This window comes from Bubalus bubalis, chromosome X (assembly GCF_019923935.1).
Source record: "Bubalus bubalis isolate 160015118507 breed Murrah chromosome X, NDDB_SH_1, whole genome shotgun sequence".
Taxonomy (NCBI): domain Eukaryota; kingdom Metazoa; phylum Chordata; class Mammalia; order Artiodactyla; family Bovidae; genus Bubalus; species Bubalus bubalis.
In genome coordinates, this window is record NC_059181.1 from 85,900,120 (window position 1) to 85,916,102 (window position 15,983).

At 36.2% G+C, this 15,983-nt stretch overlaps 1 protein-coding gene across 5 annotated transcripts in view; it reads right to left on the minus strand.

Annotated features, from left to right (window-relative positions):
• The window catches only part of COL4A5 (collagen type IV alpha 5 chain), a 252,771-nt gene that overhangs the window by 139,010 nt on the left and 97,778 nt on the right, over positions 1 to 15,983 (minus strand). The gene's annotated exons all lie outside the window — the stretch shown is intronic.

The following is a 15,983-nucleotide window of genomic DNA, read 5'->3' on the forward strand; positions in this document are numbered from 1 at the left end:
GCAACTTGCCAAAGATGACTGCCACTTAAAGTCCCTTGCTTTTCGGCATTCATTAGCAATCAGGGAGCACGAAATATATACTACCTTTTACCACCTTTCTTTGCTTTGCTTCCACTCTTTCATCACTAGTAGCTTAGTCTCTAATACCTCCAAGCTTTACTTCAGATGCTGTTCCCAGAGCCTAGGTGTCTTAAACAGCCACTACTAACAAGCTCATTCTCTCATACTAGGAACTGAAGTACTGGAGCCAGAAAAATATCCTTCTCCAAAATAAGAACCTTAGGACAAGAAGACAACAGATGATGTCTGCCATCCAGATCTATCCTTTATTCTTGCATGAAGTTGAACTGCTTAGAAAAACAAATAGTAATTAGTTTAACATATGTAGATAGTTCACCATTTATGTAAAATAAGGGGTTGTGCTCCTCATCAATAAAAGAAATTTTTATGTGATATAAATACGTAAATGTTTATAATGTTCAGCCTTGGGAGGCTATGATTTAAAATGTACCATAGCCTCCTTCCCAACATTCCACACTTTCCTTTACTCCAATCATTACCATAGTACCTTCCCCAATTCTTATCAAAGTACTAACTTTGTCCTTCTATTTAAAACTCCTAACACACTCAGCCACAACTAGAAGTCACTCTCACGCTAGAACTCCTTTTCCTAATTATAACAGCAAATAATAATGGCTTGATATTGGGGGAAATCTCCCACTCACATTGCAAAAAGCTGTTTCAATAAAAGATGTGCATTTGACATTTCTAATGATACTGTTATATGTCTATAATTATTCATAGGTGATTAAGTTATACACTCTGGCTTTAGTGTTATGTATCAACTACATTACAGGTTAAATAGACTTATTCAGAGTTACTTATTCATCAAACATAAACTGAGCATTATAAGAAGTCAGAAAACACGTTAGGTGTTAATACTGAATAAGGCACAGCTCATTCAAACATATATAACTAATTCAACAAATACATATTGATCACCTGTTATGTGCCAGCCACTTGGTTATGTTTGCAGGTAGTGATACAAAGACAGTGTATCACTGCTCTCTAATGGGTAGGATAATCCCATACATAAATACTACATTACAATGTGTCAGGAACAGACGTTAAGATATTTAGTAGTGTTCTGTGCAAACATGAATTCTAGATTCCAAAGTAAAACTTAAAAATTTTAGAATTTATTGATTCATGAGAGTAGTAATATTCACTGAATTAGACTGTGCATATTAACAGCATTCAATTACATGCATTAATGGAGGAGTAAAGGATAGTGATAATCAAAAATGACTGTAAATCTAAGAATTAACCTTTGACTTTGCATTATAAATGTAAATATATTTGCATAGATTTTTGGTTCTGTAAGTAAAAGATGGTGTAATATTCTATTGTCATCTATCATTAACAGTTCTTTTAATGTATTATCTGTATGTTATATATTATATATGTATATATTTATAATACTGCATGTGTGTGTGTGTGTGTTAGTTGCTCAGTCGTGTCTGACTCTTTGTGACCCCATGGACTGTAGCCCACCAGGCTCCTTTATCCATGGAATTTCCCAGGCAAGAGTGCTGAAGTGGGTTGTCATTTCCTTTTCCAGAGGATCTTCCTGACTCAGGGATCAAACTTGGGTCTCTGGCATTGCAGGAAGATTCTTTACCATCTGAGCCACCAGGGAAGCCCATAATACTGAATATTTTCACTTATATATGAAATCTAAAAAGTAAAACAAACTAGTATATATAGCAAAAAAGGAAATAAACTCAGATATATAAAACAAATTAGTAGTTACCAGTGGAGGGAAAGAAGAGGGGAGAAGGGAGATAGAGATGGGGATTAAGAAGTACAAGCTATTATGTATCAAATAAATAAGCTACCAGTATATATTGAACAACACAAGGAATATAGCCAATATTTTTTAACAACTATAAATGCAGTATAAATTTTAAAATTGTGAATCACTAGGTTGTACACCTGAAACTTATATTGCAAATCAACTATAGCACAGTTAAATTTTTTTTAATTGAAGGAGTTCTACCTTTTTAAAATATAAACTAAGTTCTTGAAAATAATTCAAAGCAACAACCTAATAGGATTTCATCAATATGGAGAAGATAGTATGCAACTTGTCTTTATAATTGCATTTCTGACTTTTCAGTATCCAACAATATCCTTCAACTTGTAATAAGATTTATAAACAAACAATAAAACTTTAGTCATGCATCCCATTTTGGAAGTGATTTTATACAAAAATTTTCTAAAAATTAATAATCTCATCATTTTGCACTTCTTTATAACTTAACATGGTTATACTTTAGAGAGGTCACTGCTTGAAACATTTGGTGGCTACAGAAAAATCTGCTTCAATTTGAACATTTAATTTATATTCTATTTATTCCACCTAGGTGGCAATGGCACCCCACTCCAGTACTCTTGCCTGGAAAATCCCATGGGCGGAGGAGCCTGGTAGGCTGCAGTCCATGGGGTCGCTAAGAGTCGAACATGACTGAGCGACTTCACTTTCACTTTTCACTTTCATGCATTGGAGAAGGAAATGGCAACCCACTCCAGTGTTCTTGCCTGGAGAATTCCAGGGACGGGGGAGCCTGGTAGGCTGCCGTCTATGGGGTCGCACAGAGTCGGACACAACTGAAGCGATTTAGCAGCAGCAGCAGGTTATGAAAATAACTCCAGTACTCAGTTCAAGAAACAAAAGGAAACTGTAATACACAAACCAACCACTAGATGCCACTTTTCTTATAGTTATAACTGGGATGCTCACAAGGAAATAGGTTCAATTTGACATCTGTTTAATGGAACAATTTATTTTTTATCAACATCTATCAATACTGATTAGGTGCTTAATAAGAACCAAGCACAATATTAGTGCTGAGTTGTACAAAAAAATTAATGAGTGCTGCCTTTAAGGAACTTCCAGTCTAGTGAAACAAAACAAATCAGGCCCAAACAAATGAAAAGAATACTTAATATAATGCAATAATGATATAGCATACAATAGGAAGAGAAAAAGCTCCAAGATGCAACAAATACATCCTGATGTTACCTCAGGAACTGATTCACTACGTGACTACAGATAAGTCATTCCTATACCCTAGAGTTCAGGTTTCTCTTTGGTAAAATTATAGAGATAGACAATATAATATCTTTAGGTATTTTCCAGCTTTTATAGTCTGTGATTCAGTAGGATTTACCGAGTAAAAATGAGTTGTATAATCAATAATTGTTATCAAACTTAAGAGACTTTCTTTGAGCTTGGGAGTGTCCCTAATGGCTCTGCAGAAAATGTAAATAGCTGCACTCCAATTTTTAAAAATGCAGTAGAAATATATCTAGAGCAAAATGGCCATGCTAAGCAATAAAATTATAATACAAATTTTTGTGAACAAAAAACAATATTAAGTACCTCAGTTTAAACGACTTCTTAAGTCCATAGGGGAAAAGTACTATAGGAGTTAAGTTAAAAAAAAAAAACTTTCAAAACTTTGGAAAAACTATTCTACAAAGTCACTGAAGACTGTTGAAGCAAGAAAACGAGTGGAACTATAGCAATGTTGTACACTTTTTAGTGTGGGAGAAAATAATAAAAAGTAAAAAAGATATTTTATTATCACATAATAAAACATATCATGAAGATACAATAATTAAAACAGTATGGTATTGCTCAAAGAATAGGCAGCTCAATTATCCAAAATACAAAGGCCAGAAATAGATATACATACACAGACACACACACATTTACTATATGATAAAAGTTGGAATATGAAATAGATAGGTCTTCCCTGTAGCTCAAAAGGTAAAGAATCTGACTGCAATGCAGGAGACCTGGGTTCATTCGCTGGGTTGGGAAGATCCTCTGGAGAAGGGAATGGCAATCCACTCTAGTATTCTTACCTGGAGAATCCTATGGACAGAGGAGCCTGGTGATTTCTATGGTCTGTGGGATCACAGAGTTGGACACGACTGAGTGACTAACACTACTATGAAATAGATGTAAAAATAATAGGCTGTTAACCTTGATGCTGGGCAAGTATAAAAAAAAACAATTTAGATTTCAGGGTCCTACAGTAAAAAAAATAAGATTAAAAGTATAAATAAAAGCAAACTTCTGTATGCATTAGGACCATTTATAAAACCTCACAGAAATTCAGATACTAGGACCCCATCCTAAAGATTTTGTTTCAGTAAGCTTGAGGTTGGCTATCAGAACCTAAAATTCTAATAAACATTTCTAGGTGATTTTGCTTCAGATGATCTGAGATATATACTACAAAATAATGGCACAGAGAAATAATATCCCAATAATGGAGTTAGGTATCAAGACAGTTAAAAAAAAACTTTTATGCTTGAAAAGAATGTAAAAATATCTTAAAAATCTCAAAGAGAAGCACAATAGGATTCATCAGGCCAAAATCTAAGGGGAAGAAACTCCAATAAACTGACCATAGAAAACTACTTTTGCCCCAAGGGCATTTACTAGATTTGGGGAATTTGAGATTCTTGTTTTTAGTGTAAGAGAGAACCATATACAAAATAACTCCAGAGAATTTTAAGAAAAAGATATTTTGGATCTCAACAGAGAAGAACAAGGGGAAAAGATCCTTGAAAAACTATAACCACAAGCTGGCCATTGTGCAGATTTGCAATTCAAGTTAGCATTTAGCTGGGTGGCCCACTAACTTCAACCTGTAAATTTTTTTAGAGTGGACTCAAACTGCTTCAACCTCCTAGAGTCTGGACCGAAATGCATATAAATCCTATGCAGAAGAGCATGTGTGTGTGCTTAGCAGTGTCCAACTCTTTGCAACCCTATGGACCATGAACTGTAGCCTGCCAGGCTCCTCTGTCCATGGAATTCTTCAGGCAAAAACACTTGAGTGGGTTTTATTTCCTCCTCAGGCATCTTCCTGACTCAGAGAGGCCACGTCCCCTGCATTGGCAGGCAGATTCTTTTACCACTGTGCCACCTGGGAAGCCCATAGAAGAGCATATGTTCATATTAAACTTCAGAGAATTAAAAACAATCCTTTTTGAGAGGAAAATAAGCACTTACATTCAAAAATCACTAAGCATACAAGGAAGCAAAATACCATAAGCAAAAATCAGGAGAAACATGTCACAACAGAAACTACTCAGCAAAGATTTCAAATATTAGAATTATAATGACTATTTTTACAATGATGAAAGATTTTTAACTTTAAGACAATTAAGGAAATCATGTAAAAAAGGTAACAGCTAAACTGAAATATAAATTCTAAAAGTAAAAACTATAATATTTAAAACTCAATGGATGAGCTTCACAGCAGACTAGATAACAGCTGAAGATAGACTTAGTAAAGTTAAAACAATTAAAGTGAAAAGCAATGATCTATAATGTAACATGGAGATGAAACATATGAGAAATGTAAAAGAATAGTTAAGAGCCATGGAAGAAAGAGTGAGGTAGTATAGCAAACAGGTAATTTGGGTTATAGAAAGAAGAGGTGAAAGAGGGAATGGGGCAGAACCAATAGTAGAGATAATGGTGGAAAGTTTTTAAGAACTATGGGTTGACAGTTTTCTTTCTGCGTATTAAAGATGCAATTTCATGGTATTCTGTCTTCTGTTGAATATCTGAGAACTTATCTGTAAATTAATTGTCACCCATTTGAAGGCAGTCTAACTTGCTTTTATTGATGCTTTGAAGGGCTTTTTTGTTTCTTGGCTTTATGTTCTGAAGTAACCCTATTTTGCATCTAGTTTGGGGTTCGATTTTTCTTCCGTTGGATCTGCTAGACTTCTAGCAGGACCTCACAAAAGGAAATTTAAACCTTTTGAATATCTTCTCCTGTGTAAGAAAGGAAATACAAATGAATTGGAAGGTTTAAAATACAAAATGGAAATAAGAGAAAAAGTAATACACTTGTGGTTGAATTTTAAACAATACTATCAAACAAAATTATAAAAATAGATGCAGTGCTCAAAAATACAATACTAACATAAAAACTGTGATAAAATAATATGTCAGGAGAGGATGAGTGAAGTTAAAGATCCTAATGTCCTTGTAACTGTAAAAAACAAATATGGACATTGATTACTTTAGACTTTGATATGATAAGCATACAATATAGGAATTCTAATTTCTAGGATAAACTGTAAAAGAAGCCAAGTTTTCCACATTATTAGAGAAAGGACAATACTAAAATCCAAAAGAAGACAAAAGAGAAAGACAGAAACAGAAAGTGCTATCTTAGAAAAGACAATACAATGGCACACTGTGATGAAATAATCAGACAAATCTGGAATATGGTACATTATAGAAAAAAACTATGATGGACTATTCAAAAACTCAGTGCCACGCCATGAGAGAGATGACTTTGTAAATGAGAGCTTGAGGAACTCTATGAATCATCTCCCTAAGGAAACAACAATAAATGATGAAATTTAGAAAAAAAAAATTCTGGATATTATCTGAAACACCTACAGCAAATGAAGAAACACTTATTCAACAAAATTTACTAAATTTCAGTGTGACTAGAAAGAATGTATGGCATTTTAGCCATGACCCACTCCTTTCCTCTCCTCCTGCCCTGCTGAGTTTGACAAAGGCTCCACACAAGGTGGGAAGCAGACATGAATGCAGAGCTCCTTCTCCCTCCGTCACCCAGTTGAGCATTACAGTAATGCCCAGTTCCAAACTACAGAAGTACTCCAAGCAAGAACAGTTGAGAGTTTTGTGATTCTTCTCTTCCACACAGTCCCAACTCATAAGATAAAAGATCGAAGCTCTGGCATGGCAGGCTAAGAGTACTGGACTCAGTCACTCATAGAACAAAAGCTGATGCTAGTGTAATCAAGCTGAGGAGACCAGATGTTACTGTCCTTCTCGGTGCCCTGTTCACAATGCAGGGTGTCACTCTAAAAAAGAGGGTCACTTCGTCTACCATCAATTCTGGAGAAGTCACAGAGATTTTGCGTGGGTGGGTCAGTTGACAGGTAGGGAGACCATAAAAACAAAGATCTCTGAAGATCTCCCTAAGGGACCTGACTTTACCTGGAACAGATGTGGGGAATTTTAAACCAAAGGGCACTCTCAAAGACAACAGAAATTTTGGTGGCAAGCAACTAAGAAGAGGCAGTTACCTTCATGAGAACAAGTCAAACCACAAATCAGCTACAATTTACCAAAGATAACTGGAAAAAGAGAAAAATAAGAAGAGAAGCCCTGAGACTAGAACAAGTCTCAAAGATTTGGCTTCAAAGATTAACTTCTGAAACAGGCCCTAAATTAACTGTCAGAACCCGGAGCACTGCATGCCCAAGTAAGTAAGTGAGTGTTAGTTGCTCAGTCGTGCCCCAACTCTTTGTGACCCCATGGACTGCAGCCCACCAGGCTCCTCTCTCCATGGGATTTTCCAGGCAAGGACACTGGAGTGGGTTGCCATTTCCTTCTCTGGGGGATCTTCCCAACCCAGGGATCAAACCTGGGTCTCCTGCCCTGCAGGAAGATTCTTTCCCTTGAGCCACAAGGGAAGCCCCATGCATGCCCAAAGACACTGTCAAAAACAATACAGCCACTAGTAAGTCATCAGTGAAGGTTTATAGCTGGGTAAGATACAAACAAAGGAAATCACCTTAAGAAAGAGAGCAGGGGAAAAAACCATCAAAGAGATCCCTGATAAATACACAGTCATATCAAGGTGACTGTGAACATGTCTAAGGCTACAACCTTTGGGTAGTGACATCAGACGCTGTACCATGTTGGGGAAAGAGACCTCAATCAAATAGTCTAGCAAACTCTTTGAAAAAAAAATGGACAAGCAAGCAACAAGCCCTGGAGAGGAGGAGAATCAATAATCAGATTGGCTAAAATACATTACCTAAAATGTCCACATTTCAACAAAAGACAGTAAGACATATAAAGAAACAGGAAAGTATCCCATACAAAAGGGGAAAAAACAAGCAATAGAACTACTTTTCACAGGGCTGAGATGATGAAATTAGTGCACAAAAATGTCAAAGCACCCATTATACAAATATGTTCAAAGAATTAAAGGAAACAATGTTTAAAGAAGTAAAGTATAATGATAACATCTCAACTAATAGATAATATCAATAAAGAAACATACTTAAAAGAACAAATGGAATTCTGGAGTTGAAAAATAAAAGAAAACTAAAAAGAAAAATTCATTAGAGGGCTCAATAGTATATTTGAACTGGTAGAAGAAACAATCAATGAACTTTAAAATAGATGGTAACAATCACACAACCTGAACAACAGGAAGGAAAATGAGGAACAAAAACAAACAGAACCTCAGAGAAGTTTAGAGCATCATTGAGGGCATCATCTTACATGTAATGAGAGTAACAGAATGAGAAGGGACAGAATAAGTAGGAGAAAAAATAATAGAAGAGGACTTCCCTAGTGGCCCAGTGGTTAAGAGTCCACCTGCCATTGCAAGGGACACAGGTTCAACCCCTAGTCCAGGAAGATCCCACATGCCACAGGGCAGCTAAGCCCACTAGTCACAACTACAGAGCCCATGTGCTGCAACAACTTAAGCCCTCATGCTCTAGAGCCCATGCTTTGCCACAAAAAAAGCCACCACAATGAGATGTCTGCACATGGCAATTTAGAGAGTAGCCCCTGCTTGCCACAACTAGAGAAAAGCCTGTGCATAGCAACAAACACCCAATACATCCAAGAAAAAAGAATAGAAGAAATAATGGCTAAAAATGAACTACATACATAATATCATGGTAAAAATATTCAAAAACAAGGACAATGAAAAAATTTTGAAAGCAGCAAGAGAAAAATGGCATTCTCTAGCACTGAATTCCAGAAAGATTAACAAATAACATCTCAGAAACAACGGATGCCCGAAGACAGTGGGATGGCATATTAAAAGTACTCAAAGACAAAAACTATTAACTAAGAATATTATATCCAGCAAAGCTATCTTTGGAACACAAAGGTGAAACAAAGACATTCCCAGATAAAAGCAAACAGATTTTATTGCAATCAGACATACTCTACATAAACTACTATAGGAAATTGTTCATGCTGAAAAAAAGTGAATCCAGACAGTAATTTGAAGCCACAGGAAGAAAGAAAAGGAATGCTGTTAGACACAACTATATAATTATAAGGGCTCCCCACGTGGCTCAGTGGTAAAGAATCCACCTGAAATGCAGGGGATATGGGTTCAATCTCCCCTGGGTTGGGAAGATCACCTGGAGACAGGAATGTCAACCCACTCCAGTGTTCTTACCTGGAAAATTCCATGGACAGAAGGGCCTGGTGGGCTACAGTCCATGGGGTCACAAAGAGCTGGACAAGACTGAGCAACTGACCATGGCACAGCACATATAACTGTAAAAGGCAGTAAAAATGCGTATTTCTATATCTTTCTTCTCTTAACTGACTTAAAATTCAATTACATAAAACATATGGTATAATGGGATGGGCCTATAACATATAGAAAGGTAACATATTTGACAATAACATAACCAAGGAGGTCATGAGAGCAAAGTATTGAAATAATTTACAACAGTTAATAATGTGAATTCCAATGAACAAAAAACCCAGAAAAGTTAAATAAGAAGTTCAGTATAACAAACTATATATACTTCCTTTCCTTGCTTTTCTCAGTTTCTTTAAAGACATAAAGTTATACAACATTCTAATTTCAATTAAAATATTTTAAGTTTCTAACATACAAAGATGTAATATGAGGAAAAAAGAATAAAGCACCATAGAAGTAATATTTCTATATTTTAGTGGAATTCAGTTGCTATATTTTAAGTAGATTATGATAGGTTATGATACCCATGATAAGCCCTAGAGCAACCATAAAGAAAACTAAAAAAAAAAAAAAAAACACACAGTGAAGAAAAACATTAAAGAAAATTTTGTATTAAACTAGAAAATATCCACTCAAAAATGAAGGTAATTAAAGAGGAAAAGAGGAAGAAGAAAACAGCAAAATGGATGAGAAATACAGAAAACAAAAAGTAAAATGGCAGACAAAATCCAATCATATTAATAACATTGAATGTGAATGGATTAAACAAGCCAATCAAAATTAAGATTTTCAGACTATATAAAAAAGCAAGATCCAATGATGTCTACAGGAGAACACATTGATGAAAACATACAAAAAGACTGAACATAAAAAGATGGAAATAATACAATCACCCAAACAGCAACAGAAATCGACTGAATATTTGTTCCCAGAAATGGACTGAATATTTGTTCCCTGTCTCTACAAATGCATATGTTGAGATGCCAATTCCAATGTTATGATATTAAGAGGTGAGGCTTTGTGGAGATACTTAGATCATGAGGGTATGATCCTCATGAGTAGGATTAGTTTCCTTATAAGAAGAAGCCAAAGGGTACCCAGCCCTCTTTCTATCTTGTGAGGATACAAGAAGTCAGCAGTTTGCAACAAGGGCTCTCTCCAGAACATGACCATGCTGGCAGCTTGATATAGAAATCCCACCCTCCAGAAATGTGAGAAATATATTCCTGCTGTTTATAAGCCACCTAATTTGTGGTAGCTCAATTTCCTGGGTAGCTTAGCTAATAAAGAATCTGCCTGCAATGCTGGAGACCCTGGTTCGATTCCTGGGTCAGGAAGTTCCCCTGGAGAAGGGATAGGCTACCCACCCCATTCTTGGGCTTCCCTGGTGGCTTAGATGGTAAAGAGTCTACCTGCCAATGCAGAAGATATGGGTTTGATCTCTGGGTTGGGAAGATCCCCTGGAGAAAGGAATGGCAACCCACTCCAGTATTCTTGCCTGTAGAATCCCCATGGACAGAGGAGCTTGGTAGGCTACAGTCCATGGGGTCAGAGAGTCGGACACAACTGAGCGACTAAGCACAGCACAGTTTGTGGTATTTTATCATACAGCACAAACTAAGATAGCAACCATAACAAAGCTGTATGGATATACTAACAGACAAAATATATAATAAAACAAAAAACATTACTAGAGATAAAAAAGGATATTTTATAATGATAAAAGAGTCAATGTATCAGAAAGACATTACAAGTAGAAACATAGATGCACCTAGCAAAAGAACCCCAAAATACAAGAAACAAAAACTGACAGGTTAGAAATAGACAATTCAACAATAGCTGGATTGTCTTCAATAATGGGTAAAATAGCAAGGCAGAAAATCAACATGGAAATAGAGGACTTGAACAACAACATAGATCAGCTAGACCTAATAGACATCTATTCAACCCTCTACCCGAGAAGAGTATAATGTACATTCTTCTCAAGAATGCATAGGACATTCTCCAGGATAGCTTATATGCTAAATCTTATAAAATCAACTTCAATAAAAATAAAAGAACTGAAATCAAAGTATGTTTTTCCGTGAAAATGGAATGAAATTATAAATGAGTAACAGGGGAAAATTGGAATATTTACAAGAATGTAGAAAATAAACAATTTGTTCCAAATTAACCTTTGGGTCAAAAGAAAAATAACAGGTTATATTATTACTCCATTTATGAAGTAAATGAAAATAAAACCAGAAAATGTGACAGCATATGAGATACATTTAAAACTGTTTATAAGAAAATTTATAGGAGTAAATGACTATATTAAAAAAGATGTCAAGTTAATAAACTAATTTTCCACCTTTAGACTCAGCAATTCCACACCTACATATATGCCTAAGCAAAAGAGAAACAAAACACAAACACATACATGAATTTTCATAGTAGTATTCACAATTGCCTAAAAACTATTGAAAAAAAATGTCTATCAACTGATAGACTGGTAGGTAAAATGAAACATATGCGTCTGGTGAAATATTATTTGGCAATGAAGAGGAATAAAATACTGGTGTATACTACAAACATGGATGAACTTTGGAAACATTATGCTAAATGAAAGAAGCCAGATATCAAAGACTACATGTTGTCTGACTCTATTTACATGAAATGTCCAGAGTAGAGAGCCCTCTAGAAACAGCAACTAGATTGGTGGATACCTAGGTCTGGGTGGTTGCAGAGTCATGGGGATTGTGGATTTGTTTTGGGGCTGATAAAACTGTTCAAAAATGAATTTGAGTGATTGTTGCACAACTCTGTAAATATTCAAAAAACCCACTGAACTGTGAACTTTAAGTGAATAAATTGTATGTAAATTATCTCAATGAAGCTGTTAACAATCAGTGTCATAAAATAAAATGTGAGAAAACCACTCTGTCAAAAACTGTGAAGGGTCTGAGATTTTTCTTTACTTGGAAGCACACAAGTTAGCTTGCCATAGTTTCATGGATGCTGTCAGAAAATACAAAATTTTTTTGACTAGAGACAACACATAATTTATTACTTACAGTAACAGCCTAGGCTTCCCTGAGCCCCAGTTCCCATAGGCTGACACGAAGAGGACAAGATAATGCCTTCATATACACATTATTGTCACAATAAATAAATTGAGTGTTTAGGGAACCTGCATATTTTATAATGGGAAGTAAGCTTTCTTAACAATTGCTCTGAGATTTTATCTTTACTACACTGGACAGGAAAGAAATCTGGATTTCACTCCAAAGGGAGATACTATCTTTATTTTCCAAGGTGTTCACTATATAAATATTCTTGAAAAAATAGTTGAGAACAAAGAGCTAGTTCCTCTCTTCTCAAGATGTATAGAGATACAAGAGATCCATGGAAATTTTTCTTCCAAACCACCCCATACTTTTAGAAACTTAATTCCAGATTTTTAAGAACTTTTAAAAACTTAAGAAAGCAAATGTCATACATGAACAGCTATGAAAGGATCATCTGAATATGACTTGAATATTAAGCTATACTTTAAAATTGTTAACTTTTTTAAGTGTGATAATGATGTGTTGATACAGTATAATGTTCTTTTCCTCTGCTAAGTCATGAAACATGCTGAGATATTCAGTTTTATAACATGTCATGATGTTTGAAAACTATTTCTGAATCATTTAGAAAAAGTGCATACACAAACAAGATTTTTTTTAAAGTCACTAAATCAACTTATATAATCATTAAATACATGCACACACAGATGTTAGAGATAATACAAAAATATAAAGCAAATATGGCAAAATGATAGGTATTGAATCTAGAGGGGAAATATACTTGTAATTCATTAAAATTTCTTTCAGCTTTTTGAAACTATTGTTATTAAAAAGTTAGGTTTGTAAGTACATTGTTTAAAAAGTACTCAAGAGGCAAGTATTCTCAGACTGCAGAAAACTGGGTAAACTGCAACACATACGCTATTTTGGACACCAAAAACAAAAATTCAGAGAAGATGAGAAAAGTTATTCAAATAATAAAGAAAACTTATATAGCTATGTTCAATTCAATTCAGTCACTTAGTAGAGTCTGACTCTTTGCGACCCCATGGACTGCAGCACCCCAGGCTTCCCTGTCCATCACCAACTCCCGGAGCTTACTCAAACTCATGTACATTGAGTCAGTGATGCCATCCAACCATTTCATCCTCTGTCTTCCCTTTCTCCTCTCAAATTCAATCTTTCCAGCATCAGGGTCATTTCTAGTGAGTCAGTTCTTCCCATCAGGTGGCCAAAGTATTGGAGTTTCAGCTTCAACATCAGTCCTTCCAATGAATATTCAGAACTGATTTCCTTTAGGATGGACTGGTTTGATCTCTTTGCAGTCCAAGGGATTCTCAAGAGTCTTCTCCAATATCACAAATCAAAAGCATCAATTCTTTGGTGCTCAGCTTTCTTTATAGTCCGACTCTCACATCCATACATGACTACTGGAAAAACCATAGCTTTAACTAGAAGTATCTCTGTTTTTTAATATGCTGTCTATGTTGAACATAGCTTTTCTTCCAAGGAGCAAGTGTATTTTAATTTCATGGCTGCAGTCACCATTTGCAGTGATTTTGGAGACCCAAAAATAAAGTCTCTCAATGTTTCCATTGTTTCTCCATCTATTTGCCACAAAGTGATTTGACTAGGAGATCCAACCAGTCCATTCTGAAGGAGATCAGCCCTGGGATTTCTTTGGAAGGAATGATGCTAAAGCTGAAACTCCAGTACTTTGGCCACCTCATGTGAAGAGTTGACTCATTGGAAAAGACTCTGATGCTGGGAGGGATTGGGGGCAGGAGGAAAAGGGGACGACAGAGGATGAGATGGCTGGATGGCATCATTGACTCGATGGACATGAGTCTCAGTGAACTCCGGGAGTTGGTGATGGACAGGGAGTCCTGGCATGCTGCGATTCATGGGGTCGCAAAGAGTCGGACATGACTGAGCGACTGATCTGATCTGATTTGACTAGATGCCATGATCTTACTTTTCTGAATGTTGAGCTTTAAGCCAACAGTTTTACTCTTCTCTTTCACTTTCATCAAGAGGCTCTTTAGTTCTTCTTGGCTTTCTGCCTTAAGGGTGGTGTCATCTGAATATCTGAGGTTATTGGTATTTGTCCTAGCAATCTTGATTCCAGCTTGTGCTTCACTCAGCCCAGCATTTTGCATGATGTATTCTGCATATAAGTTAAATAAGCAGGGTGACAATATGCAGCCTTGACATACTCCTTTCCCTATTTGGAACCAATCTGTTATTCCATGTCCAGTTCTAACTGTTGCTTCCTGACCTGCATACAGATTTCTCAGGAGGCAGGTCAGGTGGTCTGGTATTCCCATCTCTTGAAGAATTTTCCACAGTTTGTTGTGATCCACACAGTCAAAGGCTTTGGCATAGTCAATAAAGCAGAAGTAGATTTTTTTTTTGGAACTCTCTTGCTTTTTCGATGATCCAACAGATGTTGGCAATTTGATCTCTGGTTCCTCTGCCTTTTCTAAATCCAGCTTGAACATCAGGAAGTTCACGGTTCATGTACTGTTGAAGCCTAGCTCAAAAGCAATTTTGAGCATTACTTTGCTAGCATGGGAGATGAGTGCAATTGTGCGATAGTTTGAAGATTCTTTTGCATTGCCTTTCTTTGGGATTGGAATGAAAATGACCTTTTCCAGTCCTGTGGCCACTGCTGAGTTTTCCAAATTTGCTGGCATATTGAGTGCAGCACGTTCACAGTATCATCTTTCAGGATTTGAAATAGCTCAACTGGAATTCCATCACCTCCACTAGCTTTGTTCGTAGTGATGCTTTCTAAGGCCCACTTGACTTCACATTCCAGAATGTCTGGCTCTAGGTGAGTGATCACACCATCGTGGATATCTGGGTCATGAAGATCTTTTTATATAGTTCTGTGTATTCTTGTCACCTCTTCTTAATGTCTTATGCTTCTGATAAGTAACATACAGCTATGCTACTTTCAGACAAAACAGACTTTAAGGCAAAAAAATTACAAAAGATAAAAGCCTCACTTCAATTCAGAATAAAAAAAAGGTTGTTTTTTTTTTAAAGAAATACACTTTAAAAGAAAAACAACTAAACTTGTACATACTAATAAGATCCTAAAATATATATAGTTAAACGGTCCAGATTTACAAGGAGAAATAGACAAATCCACAATCACAGTTGCAAATTTTAAACAGATCTCTGTGAAGGTGTAGAAAGATTTGAACATGATTACAAACTTGTTCTAATCAACATAAATAAAACACTGTGCCCATCAAATGTAGAACACACATTTCTTTTAGGTGCACTATTTTAAAAAATAATTTTATTTATTATGAGTTGTCCTGGGTCTTCATTGCTGCGTGGGCTTTTCTCTAGTTGCAGTGAGTGGGAGCTACTTTCTAGTTACTGTGTGTGGGCTTCTCATCATGGTGGCTTCTCTTGTTGTGGACCATGGGCTCTAGGGTGTGCAGACTTCAGCAGCTGTGGCATGTGGGGTCAGTAGTTGTGGCTTCCAGGCTCTAGAACAATGGGTCAATAGCTGTGATGCAGAGGCTTAGTTGTCCCACAGCATGTGGGATCTTCCCAGATCAGAGATGGAACCCATGACCTTTGAACTGGCAGACAG